The sequence below is a fragment of the Micromesistius poutassou genome, assembly GCF_964030765.1.
Source record: "Micromesistius poutassou genome assembly, chromosome: 19".
NCBI lineage: Eukaryota > Metazoa > Chordata > Actinopteri > Gadiformes > Gadidae > Micromesistius > Micromesistius poutassou.
The window spans coordinates 9,009,075-9,019,918 of record NC_140289.1 but is presented as its reverse complement, the minus strand read 5'-3'; positions in this window follow the sequence as shown (position 1 = coordinate 9,019,918).

Genomic DNA, 10,844 nt, shown 5'->3' with positions numbered 1-10,844 from the left:
CACGGCAAAGCCCTCCTCTGCCGTCAGCTTCCTGCCCAGGGCCTGAGACAGCATGGTGTACACTGCCCTGTTGAACACCTACACACACACACACACACGCACACACACGCACACACACACACACACACACACACACACTCAAAAGCACAGACACACACACACACACACACACACACACACGTACAGACATAAGCCAGGCAATGTGAAAAACATTGCGTTAGAAATTTTTTGCGTTAAATTTCTTTCGTTGTTTTAATGTGTGCGTGCGTGTGCGTGTGTGTGTGTGTGTGTGTGTGTCTGTCTGTGTTTCAGTGAAGGTGAGTGTGTGAGCCACCGGTCCTACCTGCCGGTGCGTCCTTCTATCCAGGCTGGAGCAGCAGGTCTGGGGACAGCAGGCCTCCTCCAGGGCCGTCCTGGCTGCCGCCTGCTCCCGGCTGAAGCCCAGCGCCAGGCTGCCCAGCGCCCTCAGCATGGACGCCGCCTGCTCTCTGAAACGCACACTCTCCTGGACCACAGAGGGAGGGAAAACACAAAGGAGAGGAAATCACTGTATGGTCACAGCTTCACGGTGTCTCAAGTGTCTCAACCTGATCCCTCAACAAAGCCTGTTTCAACCGGATCCCTGTGTGTTGTAGCCTGACATCGCCAGACCAATAGTCTGCGTAACAGTCTGGGACCTTGGTTCCTTTTCGATTTTCCGAGGGGCGCCATCAACGAGCACAGAACAAAATGCCTCCGGGCACAATCGGTTCAACCTTCAACCGATCAGAGCAACCAAAGATGTGAGGCATCAGCGACAGCCATCTTGGTTTCACCATCAACAGTGCTCTCAAAGGGCGTTCCCTCTGTTCAGTCATCCTATCAAACTCGGCCTGTATGAGGTGAACGGTTGTGATTGGCCCAACCCAGGCCCCAATCTGCTGTCTGACCATTAGGGAGGCCAGACGGCATATGCCAGAGCAAATAAAAAGCACAAGCTTTGATTTCGATTCGTCTGGATCCCATGCTATGCGTGTTGCGCAAGAAGCAACCGCATCAGCATCAGCAGAACCCGGCATAGATCACTTTCTGCTCGACTGAAACGATGACACTGAGGAGATGAGAGAAAAAACACAATAGTTGACTGACCTGCGCCAGGTGGGGCAGGACGGACTCCTCGTCGCCGAAGACAAAGGGAGTCATGCTGTACAGGTGGACGTGGTAGCCCAACGCTGCCATGGCCTGGATGCCCAGAGTGTGGCGTCTGGGGAGAGGAGAGCGTGTGGGGGGGACAGGGACGGGGGCATAGGTGGGACATGCAGGTAAACATCACTAGATACTGCCTTCCAACATATGGAATACTCCCGCCCGTTCATCTGTCTGCTATGAGCAGACTTTGCTTTGCAGTTCTCTGTCGCATTCCATGTTTACATACAAGCCACTTAGTTGTCACCATAGCAACCTGCACTTACCTTGCAATCCCAAGTACAAACACTCCTTTCGCATTCTGCATTTATGAGCGGCGTGATTGTATTATGCGTTGATATGTATTTTTGCTGAATGTGTGAGTAGATGCACTTGTGATGTACGTTCATGCACACGTACGTGCTCATGTTTGTGTTTAGTACATATATGTGCGATGTGTGGGGGCTGTAAATGTGTATGTGTTGAACGTATGTGCGTGCGTGCATGTGCGTGCGTGCGTGTGAGATGTGTGTGAGAAGCCTCAAAGCACACTGTTGAAAACAGTGAAAAAAATTAAAACAACATTATCACAACGTCCCACGATGGAAAGACAGAGGCCAGTGAAGAATTAAGCAATAGATCACGACAGGCTGTGGTGAAGGGGGTCGCCGTCCCTCCGCTGCGCGTCGGGACGGACAACGCCCCTTAACTGTGGTATAATGACCGTATACCACTGACTGAAGTGATCTATTGCTTTTATAAAACGGTTACGTAAGTATGGCGAAATGAAAGTCATAGACACCCTCAATTTTGAAAAAGCGAGAAAGTCGGAAAAGTAGTCCCTCCTGGCTGCCTGCAAAGTGTACGGCGGTTGCTATGCAACACACTGTAGCGTCCTTCAGAGAGAAGGCTGGAGACGGTAGCTTGGTTCGCCGGCAATTTAGCCTACTATCGAGTTCACTCACCGTGTGCCTATTGCTTTACAACATTTCCACCCTCTCCAGCAATCAACATGTTTTTAGGCTTCAGTGAACTATGCTATTGCTTTTATATGTAAATAAACAACAGTTCAAGTTAGGCGTGCAGTGATACTGAACTCCGTAAACTGAACGGGCGTCATAGCTGTGTGTATACGCTCAATATACAACAGTTGGGAACCAATCAGATCGCTTGAGTTAAGCCACTCGTTTTATAAGAAAAGATAAACACTGGCACCTGAGAGCAAATGAGAGAGGGAGAGATGGGGAGAGAGAGAGAGAGAAAGAAGAGAGAGAGAGAAAGAGAGAGAAGGAGAAAGAGTGAAAGAGAAGCAATAGAGAGAAAGCACAGAGGCTGACTGCTGCACAAAAACATTTTCAAATCCCATTTCTGTACGTCTATTCCGCAGGGCCCCGCGGCATGATAAGCTAAGTGCTATGTGTGTGATTACGGCTCTGTGGTAATTGCACTGCCAGGTACCTCTGCCTGACCCCAGAAACTAGGCCCCTGTCTGCTTCTAGGTCAGCAGCCATTAATAGAGACTAGGACATGAGAAGCACTTTTTCTCCTGCTTCTCTGCGCGTCTGAGCTATGCCGATAGCTCCTGCTTGATCTTTGCTGTGAGCGTTCTAGCACAGAGGGGGCTTTGGCTCTGTAAGTCAATACACTGCAGTGAGATGCTTTTTGACTACATTCAGTGAGCCACGTTAACGGGTTCCCCCATGGGACGATAAGTATGGGTTTCAATGGTCTTGGTGTAAGTATCGGACTCCATAGTCAAAAAGCTCATTGGAGATGTTAGATGACATCTGAAAATATCGGTCATACCGTTACTTGCAACTTGATGTGCAGTAAGTGGACAGTGGACACATCAGCCTAGAATTCTAGAAGTAGAATAGCTAATTTCATGCTTCCTATTTTAGGACAGATTGATGGAAGGAGCCTCTGTGGGAAGTTGTACAGTGGAACAGAGGCAAGTGGAAGTGAGGCGAGAACCGGAAGTAGGGCAAGACTCTCTCTCTCTCTCTCTCTCTCTCTCTCTCTCTCTCTCTCTCTCTCTCTCTCTCTCTCTCTCTCTCTCTCTCTCTCTCTCTCTCTCTCTCTCTCTCTCTCTCTCTCTCTCTCTCTCTCTCATATTAACATCCATCCACCCACCCACCGGGGGTCCATACTATACCTGGACACCACTAGTACGATTACCCCCTCCCCCCAACGGAGCTCCGTACATCCACAAGCACCAAAAATATGAACAAATACTTTCTATTTATCTATTATGACAACCGTCGAGTTCTGTTGCAATTGCTTTCTAAGAAATTAAGTTCATGTGCTGAAATGCAAATAACAGAATGTCTCCTCCATGGTCGTTCTGAGACATTCAGAACCGCTTTGTCTCACATGAGACAATACTGTCTCATTTGACAGCATTGAGTCTCATTGAGTCTCATCAAGTCTCACGTGATGAGGTTCCATGATGGGTTGAATTGTAGATTAATTGTGTTTAGTTATTTACACTGTAAATGTAAAACAATATAATGCAATTGTTTAGTTCTCAATCAAGTCAATAAAATAATAAAAATCACGGTGCTGAATAGGTACATATACGCCATGATTTCCGTTTTGCAAGAAAGCAACATTTATTTTAATATCACCAAGGTCGATGTGTGTTAGTTTAAGTTTAAGTTTAAGTGCACTGCGGTACGTGAATATAGGTTGCTTTTGATAACATGACTTGTGCAGATGTATTGCAAACAGAGAAACAACAATAAAAACAAAAAAATCTTCAAATCATGAATCTATTAAAGAATGAACACCCACTCATCATGATCCCCCTTATCATGATCCCCCTTTATAATTATTATATTATATTTTTTGGTTAAAGGACGGAGCGAGAGAGGGTTTCTGGGACACTTATGTATAATGCCACTGTGTGTGGATGTGTGGAGCTCCCTCTGGCCAGCGGTTGATTTTGATGTCCGCCTGTGAGAGAGGATTACGCCTCGTTCACACTGCATACGTCCGTTGACGGATCTCATTGACTTTGCATGGGGCGCTCTCGAAATGCATTGTGGGTCCGTCCAATCAGATCGTGTTATGCAAATATACGCAAATACACTGTCCAATGAAATCGCCTTTGTAATGCAGCCCGGGAAAACACATGGATATGTCAAAAATTCCCCATACCTCCATCATCCGTCGACGGATGTGTGCAGTGTGAACGCGGCGTTAGGCCTCTCGGACACTAATAGTGTAACGGCAAGATGTGTGGCACACTTCATATACACATGGCTACTTCTCATGATCATGCACAGCGACAGAACTAAAAAAGTATTACAATTGGGTCATAGCCGTGGGGGGTAACACCCCCCCCTCTCCTTCCTAGAACTCTTAGCCCAAAACATAGCAATCTTAAAGTGATCACATTCCAGCTGAACAGGGGGTTCAGTTACACTTTCTTCGAAAGTGGATTGAATTAAAAACACCTTCTCTCTAGAGCCTTTTCTCCGTTCCGGAGAAAATACAGCGGGCTCTGTGGAAGAGGACCCGCTCCCTGCGTAGATATAAAGGGCTCATTCTCAGGTGACCAAAACACCATGCTTATTTTCATAGGATTAAACTATAGTTAAAACATTCTTCTGCCAAGTCTGTCCACTACATGACACTCAATTCTACACACTGCACCTTTAAGGGTTTGTATTCTCTGGTAAGTAGAACAACGCCAACCAGTGTTGATTTGGAACTCAAACCATTTTACAATGACCATAAACATATAGTGACATTACGTCATTAAGAGTGCAACCGTGAGTCAACTATCGGCTTGCAATGACGACTGGGAGAGTAGACTTAAGGTCCTCAGTGGGGGGCAGCCCTGGTGTGTGTGTGTGTGTGTGTGTGTGTGTGTGTGTGTGTGTGTGATGGTGTGAGACCCCTACCCGGGGGGCAGTGAGAGCACGGCAGCCCGGCAGGATGTGGTCCTGATGATGAGGAGCGGGGACTGAGACTCCAGGCTCCTCCAGGAGTGGGGCTGGACCATGAGGACCCCCGCCCCGGAGGCCACAGACACCTCCTTCTCTGCAGAGAGACAGAGAGAGAGAGAGACAGAGAGAGAGAGAGAGAGAGAGAGAGAGAGAGAGAGAGAGAGAGAGAGAGAGAGAGAGACAAAGAACAAAGAAAGAAAGAAAGAGAGAGAGAGAGAGAGAGAGAGAGGAGTTGGAGTTGGATGAGTGTGGGATGTGAGCCCATCTTTTGTTAATAGGCATGTGAAGTGAGGAAGCGGTGTACAGGCAAAGCACTGCATCATGGGAATTGAGCAGCTTCATGACGTGCAGCGACTCTTCAATGTGGCCGAGGTTACAGATGAGGTACTTCTAAAAACATGTTTTTTAGCTTGCTTGCCTGCATCTCAATCTGTTTAAACATTTTTTGTCCACGTAAGTACGTGCGTGGGTACGTGTGCCGTTGCGTGTGCATGCGTGAATCCTTACTCTCCTCCGTTGTCTCTCCCCAGTTCAGCAGAGCAGAAAAGCTGAAGAGGATCTGGGAAGGTTGCAGGCTGTCCACGTACAGGTAGTGAAAGCCCCTTTTTACTGGACCCTGGGGAATACACACACATACACACACACACACACGCACATGAGAGAACACACACACACACACACACACACACACACACACACACACCCCGCATGCAAGACACAGACTCATGTTCATGTGCATAAGCAGAGAGAAGAGAAGAGAATAAGAAGAGGAGAGCTATATACGTCAATAATAAATCATATATAGAAACATAAAATAGGATAGTCCATTTAAGATGCATTAGAGGTAGTGAGTAAGTGCCTCAAAGCATCGCACAGTGAGTGTAAGGTAAGAAACACAGCAAGGAGGGGAGATTTCCCAGCCTTACCGAAAGTTTTTCACACATGTATGTTTGGGTGCGCTGTGCATCCATGGGTGCGAGCGCACACACACACACACACACACACACACACACACACACACACACCAGCAGTCTAGCAACTGAACTCTTTGAAGTAGAAACTTCTCAAGTATTTTTATTTTTATTTTAGAATTTCTGCAATATGACAAGAGACATGGCTCCCATTTAGGATAGATCATCATCATTCGTTCCTTGAGTTTGTATTTAATTCAGCAATACATCATAGGCTAAACAAACAATAAAAAGGGAGACAAAACGTGGTGCTCTAAGTGAAAATAAGGGTTTGTCTACATTTGATTACTGAATTGAACATTGATTAAACACCCGATACAGCCTAGGTCCACAGTGAAGTGATTGCACAGCGCAAATGATAGCAAGATCATTAATGGATTTGTGTGGTCTGACTTTGGTTATCGTTGATTGGGTAAAGAAGGTTCATAATAACTTGGAAGAAGCCAAATTTTATCAAAACGCGCTGTTGAGCGCACTATTTAACATGTTCAATTCACACATTCACACGCGCTATTTAACATATTAAATAGCGTGTTAAAAAACCGTCTTTTACACCGACCTTCACACCATTGTAGAGTTGAGGAAATCCATGTAAAAGACAGAGTTCTGAACCACTGAAACGGTCCATTGAACACCGTATTTTACACAGATTTTTATCATTCATCAATCAGTCTTCAATTGGGAGTCGTTTTTGCCCTTCTGGCCTTCCATGTGTGTGTGTGTACCTGATGACTAAGCTGTCCAGCGGTAGAGTGGCTGGATGCTCTGTATGAGGCCGTAACGACCTTGGAGGTGCTTGTGGGTAAGATGTCATCCTGTAGGCCACAACCATCAGGAACACACCAAAATAACACCAAACACAGTGAGAATGGACAGAGACCATGAAGTGCATATTGTAAACGTGAGATGAGTTGTGTAAAGAAGCTGAAGGGTTGCTTCGCTAGGCTTACCTTAAATTGGGACTGGTGACACTGGTGGGGGTAGGAGTGTGGCTTATGAAACACCAGCAGCGTCCTGGGGGAGAAGGAGTGTGTATGCATGTGTTCGGTCACACACCTCGCTTACCTTGTCATCAACATGGTGAAATTCGCCGTTGAGAAGCAAATTAGTTGGGAAGACTCGACTCAATCTAGTCTATGATGTCTATCCTGTGTGTTTGTGTGTGTGTGTATGTGGGGGTCCCTTACTGGAAGCATTTAGTAAAGTGGTCCATGTCCACCCAGAGATCCTGTTGTGGTGGTACGTGAGGAGGAGCAGAGAAGGATTCAGCCAGCAGCGGGGTGGGTCGCTCTATCTGGGGACACCCTGTCGTCTCGGACCCCTGCTGCTCTGCAGGACCACAACAACACACTCACTTACTAGGCCATCGGTCTTGCTGGTTGTGCATTGCATTCTTAAGACTCTGTAGGCCTTGCCCTTTGGAAATAAAAGAAGGTCTGATACATCCCGGTTTGCCGTTATGGACACTGTACTGTACTTGGTTGTGTGTACCTTGCCTTTCAGAAAGAATCTCTGAGGTTACCATAGGTTTATTTGACTTTTACTGCTGCCGGCATTGCCTATTGTGTACCGCAAGGTTCTATTTTAGGTCCTCTATTATTCTCAATTTCCTACCACTTAGTCCGATCATTTTTCATTCAACTAAGAACTATCTTTAATCTCAAAGCAACCTACCTATACTATACTACCTATATTGTTCTATATTGTATTGTATATTTCACACTAAAAATAACTGGGGGGTTCTTAGGCGTGTTTGTTTATCGAATGAAAGCATGATAAAGAAAACATACTTGGTAATATATTTATCTATATACGGTACATACTGGATAAATATATATATGGAGTGTGATATCTTTATATGCTGTGGGCAGCAGTGCCTTTTCCTCTCGTGACTCACTGCAAGTTATCGAAGACTCAAATCCTTATCTTAAACATGGTGATTTGAAATGGCCAAACTCCCACATAATGGCATAGTCTAAGCAAGCGCTCACGCACGCGCGCACACTCCTACTCACCAAACACCCACAGCCGTCATGCACTGCACACAGACACACACACACAGTATAGTCATGCACACAAACACACAGGCTAGCCCCCCCGACCTCCTCCTCTACCTCCCAGGAAAAAAAAGGGACAAAAAAGATACCAAATAAATAAATAAATAAATGAACCCAAAATATATATACACACACACACACACCAGCGCACTCTGCCCCCGAGCGTTCCACTCCAAACAGAGCGAGGGCGAGAGCGAGACCGTCTGATCATGGAGCCCAGGCGACCGGGGGGGCCAGCTATTCTGCTGCTGAGCAATGGTGGTCGGCTCGCTCCACTCGCAGGTGTTACTAAGCAACTAAACGGGGAAGGGGGGGAGGCAGAAGGCAGGTAATTGGCTGGTTCTCCCAAGGCCTAATTCCACAAGCATCTTCAAAGAGCCTCAAAATCAACCGGTTGGCCAAACAGAGGAGAAGGTGGGGGGGGACTATACATTCTCATCCTCTTATGGAGGCTGAAGCAGTAATTCTAATTCTAATTATTATTATTATTATTATTACTATTATTATTTCCATTTATTTACCACAGACATAGAGTGGAATGCTCTGCCCGGCTACTGTGTGGCCCTGGATGAGTCAATGTTTGTGTGGTGTCGCGTGTGCGCCACGCACGGCATTATTAGGGCCCGTTTGTATCAATGTGTGTGTATCAATGGCTGACAAGCTTTAGGGAACAGAAAGGCTTATACCACTGGTCGTGGCGACGCCGTCCTTCTTGCCGTCCTCTGCAGTAACCTAAAGGGACATACACAGAGAGGGATAGGCAGAGAGAGAGAGAGAGAGAGAGAGAGAGAGAGAGAGAGAGAGAGAGAGAGAGAATGATTAGGCTAGAGCAAAACAGATTGCTACAATAAAAACAAATAAACGGAGGGAATGATTAAGTGACAGATATAAGCCGCTATAATAGCGATAGAAAAAGAGGGAGAGTTAACGAGAGGGAGAGAGAGAGAGAGAGAGAGAGAGAGAGAGAGAGAAAAAGGGGGTAAGAGGGGGAGAGAGAGCAGGGGATGGTTGGGGAAGAAGGGAAGGGACAGTGCATCGCTGATGGGGGAGTGGATGGCAGAGCGGGTGGAGGAGCTACGCCTGCACCCTCCAGTGGTTCCACACCAGCTGTGGCACCACTGTGTCGCGCGTCGCTGGAGAGACATGAGTCCATGTGACAGGACGGGAGACAGGGGGGGGGTGGGGGAGGAGGGGGGGGGGGGGGACACACCACTCCTCCCCTGCTCCCACACACCACCAGGAGACACCCGTCACTAATCCACTGCGACCATCAGCCAGCGACCAGAAGCTGTGCTGGCGCTTACGCACGCCACTCATTTTACTTGTTTTTTTCTCTTTTTAAGGGAAATTACTTGTCGGACAAAATTATATACAAGAACCAACAAATGGCAACATATGAATCTTCTTCAGAGCATCATAGAACCCTTAATTAAACCCTTATTAAACCAAGAAACCTCTGAAACTGAACAAACGGATAGAGAAGAAGGTTGGCTCTGTGATGGGGACTGCGCTGGAGCCCCGAGAGTTGGTTGTGGAGAGAAGGATGTTGCAATCTGCTCAGCATAGTGGACAACCCAACCCACCCCCTACACACCTGACTGGTCAGACAGCAGAATGTCCCCAGTCTGAGGCTTCTTTGGCTTTCGCTGCAGTAAGGACCATTACAGGAGGTCATTCCTGTTCACCGAAAGAGCCACCTACAATAAACCACTCTGCCGTGAAAGGAGATCACTCCTCTGAGTGCAGTCTCAATGCAAAACGCATGTTTTTTTTAATTGCACATAAATAGTAATATCTGGCCTTGAAGTTACAATAAAAATTGTATTATATTTCTATCTAGTACAGTAGTTTTTGTATTCATCTATATTTTGTCATTTTTACGTACCTACCTAATTGTCTGTGTTTTTCTAAGTCACGTCTGTTCTGTGTCATTTATCCGAACGAGTGTGGTGCCCGTTCAAAATGGCACAGATTGTCTGGCCTTAGGTTTGGCTGCTTGTCGCTTTCTCAAGAACCGCTCATCCAAACGACTTCACACTCGACACTGAGCTTCCTTGGATCCTCAGCAAGGCACCCGCCGAGTGTGAAGCCGATCGGATGAACGGTTGTCGAGAAAAAACTGTCGAGAGAGTCACACACAAATAAATTGATTGCTGCTGCCTCAGTTACAGTTCAGTTAAAAATGGTACTCTATTCATCCTTCTTAACCTAAACCCTACACACACACCAAGGGCTCCACCAGCTCTAATTACTTCCAGCAAACTAACACACACACACACACACACACACACACACACACACACACACACACACACACACACACACACACACACACACACACACACACACACACACACACACACACACACACACAGTTCCCCAGCTTTTGTTTGTGATACTGATAGCAATAAACACTGTGGTCTGGCGTCAACCCCCAATAGCAGCAGGCATACAGCGTTCTATTCTGGAGAGAGGCAGAAAGCGATGTGGCCATGAGGAGAAAAGAAAGGCAGAAAATAAGCCATCCCAACTGCCATGGTAACCAAGCTAGAGCTAAGAACACACCGTACCTGTCGCCCGACCGCTTGACATTTCCTCCCGCGCAAACGCGATTTAAACGTATTTTTTCCCTTCCTCGAGGAGGGAGCGCCATTATTCTTAGCTTGCAATAAGAAGGGTGACTTCAAAGCCACCCAGGC